Source organism: Hemicordylus capensis, chromosome 4, assembly GCF_027244095.1.
Source record: "Hemicordylus capensis ecotype Gifberg chromosome 4, rHemCap1.1.pri, whole genome shotgun sequence".
In the NCBI taxonomy this organism is placed as follows: Eukaryota; Metazoa; Chordata; class Lepidosauria; order Squamata; family Cordylidae; genus Hemicordylus; species Hemicordylus capensis.
Window position 1 is genome coordinate 143,070,216 of NC_069660.1, and position 17,731 is coordinate 143,087,946.

At 43.0% G+C, this 17,731-nt stretch overlaps 1 long non-coding RNA gene across 5 annotated transcripts in view; it reads left to right on the forward strand.

The window, feature by feature from the left end:
* Positions 1-17,731, forward strand: part of LOC128322235 (uncharacterized) — a 192,196-nt gene that overhangs the window by 170,804 nt on the left and 3,661 nt on the right. For 3 of the 5 annotated variants that reach the window (XR_008305611.1, XR_008305613.1, XR_008305614.1), the window contains 2 exons: positions 12,080-12,181; positions 16,398-16,485. This is a non-coding gene — a long non-coding RNA (uncharacterized LOC128322235). Of the gene's footprint in view, positions 1-12,038; positions 12,182-16,397; positions 16,486-17,731 lie in introns of all 5 variants that reach the window. The other 2 variants (XR_008305612.1, XR_008305615.1) reach the window with 2 other exon arrangements.

Sequence of the window (17,731 nt, forward strand, 5' to 3'; positions counted from 1 at the left end):
GGCATGGTCTATCACACTCTATTGATAATAAACTCAGTATTGCACATTTTTTCTCCTTATCTCATGTTTGCACATCCTAAGGAGTAATCCAGAGCATCACAATCAAATGGCTCTTAAGAACTGCATCTTTATAGAAGGTTATCTGAGTATTGGCTTCAAAACAGTAAACTTCTGACTCCATTAAGGTCAACAGGAGCTTAGCCATTAATTTCCACAGAGCTAGAAAGTTCCACGCCATGGGTGGTTCTTCTGCAAAAGGTTACTTGAAAACATGCACAGCAAGGCTTCACATTGATTGTGTCTTACAGACATAATCCATAGAATATTTGCTCATATCAAGTTTGATTTCAAACAGGCATCTTTCCCCCATTGCAACATGTGTGTAATAGGGAATGGTGAATTAACTGACAGCACAAAGAGAAACGTAACAGCAGTAAACACGTACATTTGTTATCACTCTGTGTATGGACATCTGTGTCCATTACATACCACTTCAGGCAGGAGATGAGTTTTATTTGAATACTCTCTCTCTCTCTCTCTCTCTCTCTCTCTCTCTCACACACACACACACACACACACACACAGTAAACTCTCAGCACATACAAAATTAGCTTGAAGAAAGAGCTAGGATACACGCCCGTCTGCTTGACATGCTTATTTTCTAAATGCAGGGAGTTTTTAAGATGTGCACGGCTACTGTGAAAAAGGCAAATTCCATGTTAGAGATCATTAGCAAAGGGACTGAAAACATTACTGCCAATATCATAATGCCGGTATGCAAATATGTGGTGCAACTGCATTTAAATACTATGTACAGTTCTGCTCATCACATCTCAAATCGGATATTATAGAGCTGGAGGGAAAGAGCAACAAAAAATGATCAAGGGAATAGAACACCTTCCCTATGAGGTACGGTGAAAACATTTGCCTTTTTAATTAACACACTGGCACCTGGGTTCATCCAATGAAAAGGCTTGACAGGACATACAGGACAGACAATGGGCCAGTTCAGATTATACTTTCAAGTGTGATTAGATTCTTCACCCCATGTACAAATGATTATCTGAATGGAAAATGATACATTCTCTATCCTGAATTACACCATCATCAGTTACAGGCAGTACAACTTAAAATACTCTGGTACTAAATAGTAGTAAATAATACTAAGACTACTAAGAATACTAAGAGTACCAGCCTGTCACCACAATAACACATATACCTTATAGAAGGGTTAACCATTTGCTTCCTAATATTGCAGGCAGGAGCGCAGAATTTAGCTACATGATACATAATCTCAGCATCAGAATCAGAAAGAAGGAAATTTACATTAAAGTCATCCAGCCTGCCTGGATAATGTAACAAAATTTAACTAATAATTAAAGTATATCTCTAGAATCACCTTTCTCGGCCAGTTGTATCCCAACCTGTGAGGTCTTCTCTGTTGGCCCTCCTTAGTGTCCTGGGCCCTGGTGTAGTGCATGGTGCCTGGACCCATAGGAGGGCCTTCTCTGTGGCTACCCCTCTTCTTTGGAACAACCTCCCTCCAGCAGATTCGTTCAGGCCCTCCTTAGTAGCTTTTGAGCCCCTTCTCAAGACCTACCTTTTTCTCCAGGCTTTTGCCCTTTAATTTTTATCATCATCATCATCATCATCATCATCATTATTGTTGCTGTTATTGTTATTGTTCACCACCTAGAGTTGTTGGAGGAGGTGGTATACAATAAATTTCAAATAAATAAAAGAGAGCATATATCTTTATAAAATACGCAGTAAAGTAACAGATGCCCCACATACTCAAAATAGCCAAAGGTAACATGTTTAAAATGAGCCAGAGTAAAAGCATAGCAAAAATTAGGGAAAGTAGATTTATATAAATAACTAGCTGGGGATAAAAATTGTCTAGAATTTCCTACAACCACACAATGTGTAATTCATGCTCTATCCTTTTGAAGTGCAATATTCCAGAAGGGCTGGCAAATTGATTCTTTGGTCTTTAAAAGGCCTACATGAGCCAAATGGGAAAACAGGAGGCCATAACACCAAAATTTCTTCTCTGCTGCATCTTCCCATCTGGAGGAGAAGCTATCCATTAAACATGAGGGCGGCCAATGGACTGTAAATTATTTTAAGCCAATAACTGAAAATAAGCGACCAAATGTGGTCTTCAATTGGAATTAACCCAGTTTCAACTCTCAATAAAACAATGAATGCACCACTGAGAGACCTTAAAGGCCAAGCTGAAGACAGATCATCCTTGCGAGAATCTATGTGGCAACTAAGAGTCAACACTGACTTGATGGCATTTAATCAATCAATCAATCAATCAATCAAATGCGCTCCCTTAAACCTGGATGCCGGGATTGTATGTCTCCTTGGGTTGCATGCACAAGGAGACACCAACATGGGTACCTAGATCACCTTTCTGATGGGGGATCCCATCAATGCACCATGCTCTGATGGGGGATCCCATCAGTGCATTGTGGGATATGCTTAAAAGGGATCCTGGCACTTCCACCCAGTCTAACCCCACTTCTAAGCCTGACTCTTAACTGATATTAAGGGTGTGAGTGCTCCCTTAAACCCAGGTGCTTAGATCGTGATCAGGATACCGAGATCGGCACTTGGATCACCCATCTGACAGGGGATTCTGTCAATGCACTGCATTCATTGTGTGGTACATTGTGGAATTTGCAGAGTCTTGGATGCGTTGTCCTGGCCTCCAGAGCTCCACGCATGTGGTGCAGTGCAGACAGTCTGGGAGCACAATCCGTGCTCCCAGCAGCTTTTCTTTGATCATCAGTGTGGGGGGGGGGAGTTGGAGCAGTCGCCCCTATCCCCACCTGCCCATCCGTGTGAAAGGCTCCTGTGTCTTTTCATTCTCCAACAGAAATCTGGGGTTGTGGGCTTGCAATCTGTGAGGATCCTTTCCTATAAAAGGGGTTTCCTCCAGTTTGGAGCTCACTATTATATATCTATCTAAAGCTGCTTGGGCCTCACTAACTCATTGACAACTTCCAGACTCACGAATAAAATATAGAAACATCTATCTAGTTTTTGCAAGTAGGTTCCAGACCTTGCCCAGCCTACCAAAAAAGTCCCAAACTCAAATGCATTGCTTTCCCAGAAAATGTGGATAAACTCTCCCATTTAAAGCACAGAGAATGAAACCTCAGAGAGAAGAAAGACCAGAGTCTCAGAGAAAGTTGATGTTAATATTTTGAAGAATGATTGCAAACTGCAAATCCTTTTACTAATATATATACTTGAGGTGCACCTGAGATCTCCAAACATGCCCATTTTATGTGTGTACTTCAAGCAAGCAGGCAGGTTAGCAGGTCTCCATAGAAGACAAAGGAGCCAAAGCTCTCAGTTCTGCCTTGGAAAAGAATGGCATCGCAACAGCTGATCTCTGTGCATAACTATCAGTTTATGTGCTATATCTGTGGAAAGGTGCTGTGTTTGAAGCAGGAAATACGACAAAGTCTGGGAACCATAGAGAGCGGGGAGTGATAGGCCTGTTGCATCAGTGAGAGGAAGGTGCACTAGGATTCTAAACACATGATTGGAAGAATACATTCTACTCATGTTGGTCTGTTCCTAAGAATCTGTTTCCCAAGTGGGCCAAAACAAAGAAACAACAAAAAACAGATATACTGATCACACATTTGAAAGTATCATCTGAACTGGCCTAAAAAGAAAATAGTTCTTAACATAGCACATTGATAATCTAAGGAATTTGCCACCACAATATGTGGTGATACCCACTATCTTAGATGGCTTTAAAAGAGATATTAGACAAATTCATGGAGGACAGGTCTATCAGTGGCTACAAATCATGATGGCAATACAATGCCTCCAGGTGCAAAGGAACTATGTCCCTGAATACCAGTTGTTGGGAAGCAAAGGCAGGAAAGGGCTTTTTGCCTACATGTCCTGCTTGTAAGGTTCCTGAAGGCATCTAGTTTGGCCACTGTGGGCAATAAGATGCTGGACTAGGTGGACCTTTAGTCCAATCCAACAGGGTTCTTCCTATGAAGGAGAAACATTCCAAAATGCAAACCCCATCTTCAACCTGCAATGGTATAGTCCAGGAAAAGCTCTCTCAATTTATTCTGATGAATGTACATAGTTGTATATACCTGAAATAATGAACGATGGAAAAGAACTGTCTGCATTGTATGATATGCTACAGCCATAATGCCACTGCCACATTTTAAGCCTAGATGGGGCCAAAATGCATTCTAGACCTTGGCTTTCTCAATTTGAACTGGACTTAGGTTTCTGATCCCCCCAAAAGCATGCATCGCAAGTCTGCCATTATTGCTCAGGGCAGGTGATGTGATTGACACTGCACTTCTTAGGACAATATGGGGACTTTCTCAGGCCACATTAGACCCAACTTCACATGTCCAGGAGCCATTTTGGGATGAGTTTTGGAATATGAACTGGACTGAGAACTCCATTTCAGATATCTAGTCCTCTGCAGAGCTTATGAAAGATTGAGAGTGGTTTCTTTTGACATTTTGGAGTGGAACCGGTGATTCCACGTGTCCTTTTGTTTGCTAGGTCTTCTATATTTGCCTAATCCAGAACAGTTTGATTTAGAATAAGAGATCCTAAAACTACAAATAAAATTTAAGAGAAAAAAGCATGAGACTAATCCAAAATGTCTCAAAAACCTTTGTTGCGATTGTGTACTAATCCTGCAGTTGTGTAATAATGTGATATTTAACCATCCACAAACCATCTGATCAGGTATACAAGAATTATTTTGCTCTAATGAAATTGTACTAGTCTGATCCTTATTTATGGCCATGTGCAATCTACAAAATGGAGCTGCAGTACTTAAATTCCCATTACACAAACAGTGCACTGAGGGAAATTCATTCATCTTGGCACTTTAAGGGCTCTCTTCCACAAAAAGCGCTGTTGTTCGGAACTTGAACAACAACAACAGGGTCCTTTATTTGCCAAACAATTACTCCGATTATTAGATATGGAGTTACAATTTTATTGTCAGGAGCATAGAAAAGAAAAGAAGCAAATAAATGATAAGTCTAGCGTCCTACAATGCACAGTTTTTAAAATCCAGTTAGAGAGAAGTATAGAGAAGAAATTGCCAGAAGTTGGAATGCCTGCAACTGTGACTTTTCAGTATCCAAAAGCCTGGGCTCATTTACCTTTGATTCTAGGTATAAATTACAACATCAAAAATCATTTAGTATGAGAGGAGATTAAGGCAGATTACATTTTGCGTTATGCTTCAGTCATTGCCTTCTCCTGTGGCATCACCTTCCCACTGCTTCAGCTGACCACAGCTGCTGTCACTCTTGTCGCCCACCTGTGGCCACCTCCTCCAACCAGCCCTTCTAGCTTCTGGCCCAGGAGCCAGAAAGGCTGGTGGGCAGGCAGCAGAGGAGGATAGATGGCAGCAGCCAAAGTGGATGGTGCCAAGAGGGCAGCAGGAGGAGCGGGAGGTGACCGAGGCATCCCTAGAGGTAGCATGGTTCATGTTCCAAGAACTCCTTGGACACTGGTAGCTCCGCCCCTGGAGAGCACAAGTGCATACAATAGATAATGATTGCATAATAATTTGAAGTTTACCTTCTTGACCTTGCAACCAGAGGCGTATCTAGGGAAAATAGCACCAGGGCAAGCACTGAAATTGCACCCCCTGTCCAAACATCTGACACCTATCTTTCAGATAACTTTACCATAATATCAGCTCAAAAATACAAGTCAAGCTTGTTAATCTTTTACTATTTCAAAAACTATTTAGCAGCGGACGTAGCCAGACCAAAAAATTCTGGAAAACGATCAATTTCAGTGTGCTTGGGCTCATGAAATACCCAAATACTATGCAGAGGTGTACTTGGAAACTAAACAGAAGTGCCTGGCTAATTCTCTACTATGCATTGTAGCATCACTATTACATAAGCTTTAAAAATAAAAGGAGAATTTGACTTTTCCCAGATACTCTGAAAATAATTAAAGGATATGCAGAGTAAACTGTGTCACTGCTTGGAATATATTCTAGTATTTCAGAAAGACAATTAAAATGAGAGAAAGAGAGCAAGAAACTTTGAGTGGGCCTTAATACTAAGGATTTCACACTGATTCAAAGACAAACTCATCATTAACAGCCATATTATTAAGACATCACAATTAACTCACTTATCACAAGAAGCAAAGTAAGAGCAAATGAATACAATCCTAGCTCATAAGCTTCAGCTCAGTATTCACAAGCCCTGATTCTCTGTACATAGTGCCAATCTGAATATGTGTACAGTAACTTATATTATATATATATTTAAAAAAATTTACCTGTAGCCCCTTCAGGGGGATTCCTAAAGGCCTTGGGGGGTCCTGCAAAGGTTCCCCCTGCCCCCGCTGGCCTCTAGGGCCTCGCAGGGACCATTTGAGCATGTGTGGTGGCCATTTAATAATATTTTTTTAAATGGCTGCTGAAAACAAAATGGCCACCGTGCATGTTCATATGGCCTCTGCAAGGCCTGGCATGGACTAGGGCATCACAGAGACCATTTGAGCATGCACGGTGGCTATTTTGTTTTTGGCAGCCATTTTAAAATTTAAAAAAATGGCTCCCCCTTGAAGTGGTGCCCAGGGCATGTGCCCTGCCTGCCCTACCCTAGATATGCCCCTGCTTACAACAGTGGCCTTAAGCAAAGCAGGGGACAATGCAGCAAGTAATTCTTCATGTGTTGTTATACCCTTTGTAACCACAGCCCTCAACAGTCAAATTCCTCAGTGTATATCTTCATTTCTCTTTTCAAATTGAGCTTATTAGTTTGGCATCGCCACTATTTTTCAGAAAACTGTCAAATGCTGTGCTTTAAAGGGAGACCTGAATCACACCACTATGAACATGCCGAGTGCCTCAAAGCAATGGCCCAGTTCATACGTAACACAAAACCGGAGGCTGGCAAACCCAGAGTTTCCATTTGGAACTATAAATCACACCATAGATGTTCTTAAAATCGCAGCCAGCCAAACTCCAGTTGCAGGAAAGGGTAGCCCTCCCTGCTGTTTGGGCATGCTTGGGTTATGTCGGCATCCAGAGTCAGACATAATTCCTCGACGGACAAACCTCAGGTCTTGGTGGCAAACCTTTGTACAAACAGAAGGTTCCAATTGGAGTTTGCCAAGGCAAACTGGAAGTCGCTTTTGCCACAAAACTAGCAACATAGGAAGCTGCCATACACTGAGTCAGACCATTGGTCTATCTAGCTTAGTATCCACTTCTCTAAGGCTGCAGGCAGGAATCTCTCTCAGCCCTATCTTGGAGAAGCCAGGGAGGGAACTTGAAACCTTCTGCTCTCCCCAGAGCAGCTCCATCCCTTGAGGAGAATATCTTACACTGCCCACACTTCTAGTCTCCCATTCATATGCAACCAGGGTGGACCCTGCTTAGCTAAGGGGACAATTCATGGTTGCTACCACAAGACCGGTTTCACACATACAGATGTACTGGAGTTCCAAACTCTGCTGGCTTCACATTACATAACTCCGGTTTCATGTTACGTATTAACTGGGCCAATGTGTCTGCACAGAAACCCTTGAATTACCTGTTAGTATACAAATACATTATTGATTAAAAGAATAAACAACTACAGATTTATATGAGAAGCACATACAATCACATAAACTTGGCTAGATTTTAAGAACTGTGCTGTAACTAGCATGTGGAAATTATGACAGTTTTCCCTCATTTCTCCAAATGAGCAGAAAACAGTGTTAGAGAGATAGGTGAGGAGTTTTCTTTATCTGCCCCAGCTACAGAGGAAGTACACAGGTAAGGGAGCACTGCTAATTAATATTGTCTGGAGACATGGAGTTAAGTTTCCAAATAAAGTAGTTTATTTAGGAAATCCACTGGGGAGATACATTAAGACCTACATGCCTCATTGCTAGCTACATACAGGAAGTGGGGAAGTAGAAGGAGGAAGTCAGTTTCAGGTTTCATTCTCTCACCTGAGAGACAATGAATCTAACAAAGGGGAAGTAGAGTAGGGAAAGCATGGTCAGTGGGGGAATGCCCTTATTGGCTATCTTTACCCATAATGCCCCTAGTGGTCAATGAAGATTCTGGTGCTAAGAGTCAATGCCATCAGGAGCTACACCTCCAACAAACAGAATTTCTGAAGTTTGTCATTGAATCCACTCATTTCCTCCCAGAGAATCAACTCTCAGAACACCTCAGAAACAACAAAACCCAGTGCCCCATGGGCTTGTCGTTTAGTGGGTGTTTGGCAACTTATGTGCACTACACCACACCCCACTCTGGGCCACCCTGGTGGCCCCCAAGTGGAGTTATGGGGCTGATGAGATTCCCCATTATTCCCTATGGAGGAAAAGATTAAAGCTTTAAAAGCTCAAATTTCTGAAATTATTTAAAAATCTCCCCTTTCACCAATTTCTTTGAAAACTGGGTGGTAGCAGGCAACAATTGGGGCACTACCACCTGACCCACTCTTCTGCCCCCAGAACCCCTTTTCTGCCCCGAATCTGCCCCAAAGACATGCCAACAATCAATCTCGTTGTTCTGCACAGGACAATGACAATAAAGATTTATCTATCTATCAACTTCAAAAATCTTTTAAAAATCACCCCTTCACCCAATTTCTTTGAAATATGGGTGGTAGCTTCCTTGCACCAATTGGGCACTACCACCCTGGTGCCTCCCCTGGGGAGTTATAACTAAGGCTGCTGAAATCCCCATTATTACCTATGGGGAAAAGCTTAAAGACATAAAAAATCATCCCTTGGTCCAATTTCTTTGAAATTTGGGTGGTAGCTTCCATCCATTTGGTACTACAACCCCCCCCCCCCCACTCTTTTGCCCTGGTACCCCTTTTTGCCTCAAATTGATTCAGATCTTGAAAATGTGGGCACAAATCAAATCTGGGGTGATGGAGGGGTCAGGTTTGGACCCAAAACAAATTGGGGTGATTCTATTTGAGTACAAATCAAAACAAAAAAATCAATTCATGCACATCCCTAGTGTTTAGTCCTTTAATGTTGCATGTGTGTCGCAAAAAATTAGCTGTATTTTCCCATTGTAGAAGGGTTGCACAAGCTATTTCCATTTCCACAACAATCCTGCCAAGCCAAAGCATTTTACTGCTGAACAGTGTGTAATCTGGAAAGCACCCTGCTGATTAGCTATAGGGGTTGTGAGTCACTTGCTAAATATATGAAGCAGCCTTATACTGAGTCAGACAATTGACTCATTTAGCCCTGACTAGCACAAGTTCTCTAGGCAGAGAATTTTCCTAGATGGCCCTTCCCCCAGGAGCTGCCTTGGCAATTCTAGAATGGCAATTCATCTGGGCACTTTCCAGTTAGCCGCTCAACAGCAGTATAATAGCAATAGCAATAGCAATAGCACTTACATTTATATACCGCTCTATAGCCGGAGCTCTCTAAGCAGTTTCAATGATTTTAGCATATTGCCCCCAACATTCTGGGAACTCATTTTACTGGCCTTGGAAGGATGGAAGGCTGAGTCAACCTTGAGCCCCTGGTCAGGATTGAACTTGTAACCTTCTGGTTACAGGGCGGCAGTTTTACCAATGCACCACCAGGGGCTCAGTTTGGACAAATCGCTTCAGTTTGGACAGTTTGCTTCAGTTTGGACAAATCGCATTCAAAACGTAAATAAAGACAGTTGCACAAAGTTATCAGCAGGTGAAGCAGTCTTGCAAAAACTCCACAACCAGAAAATACAGCCTTTTTTTTTTTTTTGCACTGCACATGCAACGCTCTAGCACTACATCACAGCGATTAAATCCGAAATGTGAACTGCACCCTGCTGACAGCATAGGGACTGCAGTGTCACAGCAAAGGAAGTATGGAATCACATTTAGCAGATCCGTTGTGACTCCGTTGTAGGGTCTAATCTGGAAATCGCCCTGCTGCTATTACCAAAAAAGCATCACTTGGTGCCCCTTAGCGAAAAGGCTGCAACTCAGCAGTCGAGCACATGAGTTGCATGCAAGATTCCAGTTTCCACCCCTGGCATCTTTAGCCAAAATATGCAGGTAATAGGTGATGGGAAACATTTCTGCTTGATGCTCTGGAGAACTGTTGCCAGTCAATAGACAATACTGGGCTAGGTAGACCGATGGTCTGACTTGGTACATGGCAGCTTCATATGCTCACAGAGGCAGAGGCTGGGTTGCACAGTACAGGCACTGCATTTTGGAGAGTAATAATAAGAAGCATTAAAAATGGTATTGGCCTGCACTCCCATTGGCCAGGGCTAGCCACTCTACAGGCATTGTACCTGTACTATGTAGCTCCAGCCCACATCTTGCCCTGGGGGTGGGGTAAGTTGGTACATGCAATAACTCCGGTTGAGCCTATTAAAGATACCTACATATCGTGTGTAGCAGCAGAAGACACAGCTGTTAGAAGTACTTGACTGACACAAGCACAAAGCAAGACTTCATTCATTATGAAAAAAATGTGTTGAGACAAAGAAATTCTGGCTTTGATTATATAGCCCTTGAAAGCACAAGCTGCTGCCCATCAAACCAGGATTGAATTTTTACTTTCTTCCAAACCCATTGCATGTGGACCTTGTAAATGACAGAGGGATAATGAAAAGGTGGGCAGGAGGAAAAAGCAGGATGGCCTTTCCTTAGAGTAGAAGTGGCTGTCATTGAACTGTAAGCTTTTAGCAGACTTTGGAGAAAGTGAGAAAGATTTGAAAGAAACAGAAAATGCATTCCTTTTATAATTCTGTCAGATGGATGTTGCTTCAGAGCAAACACCCGCTACATTCTCCACCTTAAAAGCCAGCAAGTATATTTGCTTTATATGTTCACTTTGTGTGAGGAATTAAAAATGCTAATGATAGTAGTAATTAGGACTGTGTTTTGCCTGCATCAAAAATTACCTTCCTTTTTACTGCCATTTTTGAGCAACGACTGCAAAAATATTTGCCTAGTCATTTATTCCCTTGCTCCCTCACAGTTGAATTTGCTCAGCCGAATCTGATTGGCTGCCCGCTTTACTGATCATTATCCCATTCATTGCATAATCCCGGAATGGTCTGGAAAGCCCACGTGACTAGGGACAATACAAGGCCAGGAGAGCAATAGAAGCGGTGATTAAAAAAACATGGTGCCCAAGCAGGGAATACAATAGCACTGACCAGGAACAAAAGAAGCTGAATTTTCTCACATCAAAACATTTGGGAGAAAATATTTCTTGTATCCAAAAAAGTCCCAAATTTAGTGTTCCAAAAATCAAACCAAGAGAATAGGGCTATTTTCACAACCAGCAAAAATTGAGCTAGGAAAGCCTAGCCCAAATTTTGCTGGTCGTGTAAACCACCAGGCTTGCAGGCAAGCCCGGTGGTTTACAAGCGGGTAACCTGCTTAATTGCCCCTGCCCTTAGCCAAGGTTAGAAGAGCGAGCACTCTGCTAACGCCGTCTTTGTGCTTGTGTGTCACCATGGCGCAGCTCCGTGCCATGGCAACTCACAAATAGACCCCTGACTGGGAGGCTAAAAAGCAGCCTCCCGGCTTGGGGGTCTCTCCAGTATGCCCTGCGCACTCGCACAGGGCATGTTGGAGCTTCTGGGGGCCATGTAGGCCCCAATCCTCCCAGCCCCCACCGGCTCCGTAACAGAGCCAGCAGTCATATGGGCGGCTGGTTCGGCCACCCGGAGCAGATTGCCTGCTCATGTGTGGGGAGAGCAGGCTAAGCCCGTTCTCCCTGCTAACCCACTCCAGGCTCTTCTCAGTGATCGTGAGAAGAGCCTCAATATTTGGTGCAGACATAAAAGTGAACATTCTCTTGCAAAAAACTGTAACATAAGCCCATACAAATTGTGACCCATTAGCTGAACACAGCTCACCAGCCATGTACTAGCTTTGCTCCATATCCCCTCTTTTTCACTGGTGTAGCCAGCTGGTGTTGCGTTGTATCATTTAGGCTGCTCTGTGCTACCTCTCCTCACTTCACCTTACCCTTTCCAACTTCTCTTTCTCCTTTAAAAAATTGAACAGAAGAGCAGCTGTGCTTCCTCCTCTCTCTCCATTTTTAAAAGGGAAGGGGAAAGGAAAGGAGAAGCAAGCATGGAGAGGGAGAAATGAGTACTGCTACAGTGTTCCATCCCTCACTCGTCCCTCCCCTTGAGAAGACAGCACAGGTAAGAGCATTTCTGGGTCCGTGGGCAGCGCTTGCACCGCTACCTGCACTAAGAGGCCCTTTTATTGCCACAGTTGGGTACAGCAGACCTTTCCCCTGTGCCACCCAGTCAAGGGGAGGGCTGGGTGTCTGCTTAAGTGGGGAAGCCACCAGATTCTCTCTTGCCTTGGACCCCCACTAATCTCAAATCATCCTTGAATCCTTGCATAAAAGATTGGCTTTTTTCCTCTGCCAATTAAAAGGTTGCTTGTTTTCAGAGGTTTTACTGTTGTTAGCTAGATAGCTGGCAGCTTGTTCACATATCTCTCTCTCTCTCTCTCTCTCTCTCTCTCTCTCTCTCTCTCTCTCTCTCTCTCTCTCTCTCTCATAATCTGCCAGATCAATTGGATGAATTCTACAACAAATATCTGCTAATAGATGTGAATTCATCTATCACTCACACAGTGGCAAAATTCTGCTGTTCTGCAATACGAGTTGGTTGCACTCTGCTCGCTAATGGTTAGATCCAATGTACAGTTATGTTATTAATATGGCTGTGTTTAAAATATTATACGGTTTTAGATGTTGCGTTATTGGTCTTAGACCGTATTAAAGACTGCCTGCCTGCCTGCCTGCCACACACACACACACACACACCCCTACCTTCATGACAGTGACAAGATACAGTGCCAGCATGAGTATCAATGATATGTGTGGGCTCAGGTTATAACAGACACATGAAGTTTCATCCACACATCCCCTTCCTCCAACAGAAGGAGCTTCCTCAGGAGGAAGACTCCTTTTTTTAAAAAAAGAAACCTTTGAATGCAACCCAAAGACAGGAGAATACAAAAAGTCTTAATGAGCAGTGCTTGCAAGCTAACAACATAATGACCCAATACTAAAGAGTGAATGGGAATTCACTGGAATTTGCTTTCCAGTAAAAATCAAATTTAGCTAGCCACTGGAAACTAGCAGTCTTACAGCTCCCTTACAGGAAGAGAGCAAGAACCTAGCTCTTCTTCCTGAACCTAGGAAGAAGAAGGCCAAGAACCTAGTCCCATGGCTTTTCCTCTATCTAGCAAAATAAATTATTTGAATAACTTCGGAAGCCTACATAAACATGCAACATAAACATCATCTTGAGGTCATTCACACAATTTTAAAAAAACTGTGTTCTACCCAGGTTTGAGAGCTGTGTGCACTCCCAGTATTTGATTGTGTGGAAGCAAGGTAAGAAGAAAACCTGGGTAAAAGTGATTGTGTGGAAGCAAGGTAGAAGGAAAACCTGGGAGGCTTTTCTTCCTACCTTGCTTGCACACAGTCACTTCTACCCAGGTTTTCTGCTGACAGTAACCTATGTTTTGGGGTAGTGCTGCACAGGGAAGCCTAGCCCGATTTCGGCTGATCGTGGGAGCCACTGGGCTCACAGGCGAGCCCGGTTGCCTCCCAGCAGTTAACCTGCCAAACAACCCCTCCCCTTAAACCCGTTTTTTAAAATAGTGCATAGCTGTGGCACCACAGCTACTCATGAGTAGACCCCCGGAGGGAAGGTGAAAAGCTGCCTTCCGGCTCCAGGGGTCTCTCCAATATGCCCTGCGCACTTGCGCAGGGCATGCTGGAGCTTCTGGTGGCCGCGCAGCCCCAAACTCCCCAGCCCCCACTGGCTCCATCATGGAGCCGGCAGCCATGTAGGCGGCCAATCCGGCCACCCAGGGCTCCTGCCCTGCTCATGTGCGGGGAGAGGATGTGCCTATGAGAGAGAAGATGCGCCTATGCCTAGGTAACAAGGTATGGCCAAAGCTACACAGACCCATTGAAGGTAAATCACTCAGGAGAGGAATCCTGCTGCCTGAGAGCTAACATGAAAAGCTCTCAAGAAGGAGCACCAATAAACAGCACATTTCTCAACCCATCCACATTAATGAATTGACTGAGAAAGATCAGGGAGGAATTGTTCATTAACCAACCGTAGGAGCGTATCTTTGCACCTGGGAGACACTGGAGGCTTGAGATATGTAAACAAACACTAGCCCACCACACAAGCTCACGGCCACATTTGCATAGCTGCCCTTGCCTTTGTTTGGCAAGGCACACATAAATGATTGAGTCCAGCCTGCAAAAGTAACCGTTTTTTCCCATAGATTCCCTCACCCTACAGGGAGGGAGAATTGCTTGGTAAATAACAATCTTTGCCTCAGGGCACATTTTTGGATATAAATATCCTAGCCTAGCTACAATAGCTTTGGATTCTAGAGGATTTGGTTCAGGTTCCACTTGGACTCTATAGATTTCCATAAGTGAGTTGTGGTTGCTGCTGCCCCCTCACTCTTTCTCCCTGCTTCTACCCCATGCTTTCTTCTAAAGAGAGGCCTGAGTGCCCAGCCATCGTGCACCAAATGCACCCAGGAAGGACCAGTAATAGAGCGCTCTCTCTCTCTCGCTCTCTCTTTTGCTCTCTCGAAGCTGCCCTTTTGCTTCACTTTCTGTTTTCCCTCCCATCCTCCAAGCACTTTCTACTGCAAGTCTCTAAGCAGGCTCCGATTTGGAACTCTAGCCAAATTACTACAAGCCTTCACTAAGATCCGCATTTAAACCTTTAGCTAAATTATTGATTTGCCTAACCAAACTCTCTTTTCGCCTTCTGTATCTGCAACTTTACCCTTAATAAAGTTTTTAAACTGCACCTATGTCTCCTCATCCTTTCCAAATACATCAAACTTGCTTAATACTGGAGTCAAACTGCTCCCCAACCCAAGCTAATTCCCCCCCCCCTTTAAGCCAAAAGCATAGCTGAGGTGACCAGCCAGCATCTTGGGGCACTTTTGGTAATATTTTGTCTTACCTTGTTTCCTCACAACCAAAAATTGGGAGCACACACAGCTCCCAAACCTGGGTTAGAAGACAGTTTTTGATTGTGTGAATGACCTCCTTATGTTTTAAGTGCTGGGTTTGGTATGGGTGCATCGTGCTATTTTAAATTAGCTTTTTTAAAAAAAATATGTTGTATGCCATTTTGAGTGTTCCTTATTGGAAAGGTGACACAAACATATTCTGAGAAGGTTGTAAGTGCGTAAAATAAATAGTGGATAACAAAGGACTATACTAACCTGTTTCTGCTGCCTGTCTGAGACTGTAAAAATGCAGGGTGGGGGGTGTCACTTGGCAAGCCATGTATGAAACATGGTTGATGGGCTCTGTTGGGTTTGATGGATTACAAATTGTGCAGGCCTTCTGGTAATTACAAAACTATTAGTGATTGATGATTGATTGATTAAGCACCGTCAAGTCAGTGTTGACTCTTAGCGACCACATAGATAGATTCTCTCCAGGATGATCTGTCTCCAACTTGGCCTTTAAGGTCTCTCAATAGTGCATTCATCGCTGTCATAATCCAGTCCATCCACCTTGCTGCTGGTCGTCCTCTTCTTCTCTTTCCTTCAACTTCCCCCAGCATTATAGACTTCTCAAGGGAGCTGGGTCTTCACATAATGATAGACTTCGCATTAGTGATAGAAGCAAGTAAAACACAACACACATGCATACAAAATACTGTAAAAGGCACATGTGCCTCTAATAGCCATGTGTTGAGCCATGAAGCTTCCTCTGTCAAGGTGTCCCAGCAGTGCCTTCCCTGCCAAATTTCCTTTGGTCATTGAGTCACTAAGGACCCAGAATTTTCTTCAAACTTAGAAACCATGAATAAAAAGCAAGCACCAAAGTCTCTGCTTATTGTTGTATGTTGCCTCCCTCTGAAGCTATCCTTGGGTATGTAGTGATGTATTAATAGATCACACCGCAAGGGAGCTCTGCAGCAACAGACCTGCTCTGAATGAGTTTTTATTTAACTGCTAAAAGTAAAGTGCCTTTGTTTATTATTCCAGTTTCCAATAATTAATTACTTCAGTAGGTCTGTGCATGATACTTTGGACTAGATATGAATCATGCTGGATCCAGCTGCTTCAAGTCTCAGATCTGAAGCTACTTGCCAAACATGTTGATGCTGGTTGAAATACTCTCTGCCAAGCCAAAGTGAGTGCTTAGCAGTTGGAAACTGTCATCCTTTTGATATTGGTTCTATGGTCTGAAGTTGAAAGCTTCCCTGATGAGTGAGGCTCCATGCTGTCCAGGCCTAACTGGTAAATTAATCCTGAATATGCTGTTTATTCTATTATGTGCATTTCTTCTGCCGCTGCTGGAAAGTCAATTGGTGAACTAAAGTTCTTTTTGCTGGTCAGATGCAATGAAATTCGAAGGAACAGCAAGCCACCAGAGTGGGAGAATGGAGATGGAAGGTCAACAGAAACACTGCTGGTGTGGGCATTGGTAGGAAAAGGGTTTCTAAATATATTTGAATCATACAGAGCGTTGTTGTAAGATGCTATCTCACATCTGGGAAGATATGTAAGATAAAACTAATGGGGAGTGGTGGTGTTATAACAACATAAAAAGGAGATGTTTATAAAATGTGGAACTATTGTACAAGAGAGAAGTCTTGAAAATTATATTAAATGCAAATGTGGAAATGACTAAAACTAGTATACCTTGTAGTCTGCCAGTTTGCCCACTGAATTATGTGAAAGAAGCAGTACACGGCTTGGGGCCGAGGTACCTGTCAGACCACGTTCACCCATATGAATCTGCAAGGGTCCTCCACGCATCACCTCAGGCCCTGCTCATGGCCCTGCCACTAACAGAGATCCAGTTGGAAGGGAATAGAGGCAGGGCCTTTTCAGTTGTGGCCCCTCGGCTTTGGAACGCCCTCCCGGAAGAGCTTCAGCATGCTCCCTCCTTCAGTGTTTTTAAAAAACATCTTAAAACATACCTTTTAAGGAGGCTTTTTAATGCTCCTTTTTTGTTGTTATAACTGGTAGGTTCTTTAGCTTTTTATAATTTTCCGTTTTTTAGCTTTTAAAATAACCTTTAATTTGAACCTAATAATAATTGTGGTTTTAAATCTGACAACATTTTTGTTTAATTTATTTAATTTTATTACTTTTATTGTATCTTGTATCTATCTTATTGTTGTGAGCCGCCCCAAGCAGTAGTGCACTGGAGGGGTGGGGTATAAATATTTAAAATAATAATAATACTATGAACAAAAGATATTGCTAGATTTGATAACAAAAGATTGAATTTTCCTGAATACTAAAAATAGTAATATTGGTGGCATAAATGACATATAAAGTCAATGTGGGATAGCAGGATTCCTCTTCAAGGAATTTCCTTTCCTTTTTCACTTTCTTATTCATGGATATTGTTTATTAGGAAGTTTTTCACAGGGGGCTTTTAAAGCCCTTTAATGCACATCTCCTCTGGAACAGAGGGGGCGGGTTCACATATCGGCCAGATTTATCCCAAAGTCCTTGCAAGTTATTGGGGAACAGTTCACACACAATTAGGGTTTTTCACAGCACATTAGAGTGTAGCCCAATATATATCCGGTTTTTAAAAATCCGCTATTTGTGTTGGGTTTGGGGGACAATTTCAAGTTCGCAGTAAAGCCTCCCAGTATACTCACGGTACAGCCTGCTGTGTGTAAAAGTCCCAGGAGATATAAATCATGATTATT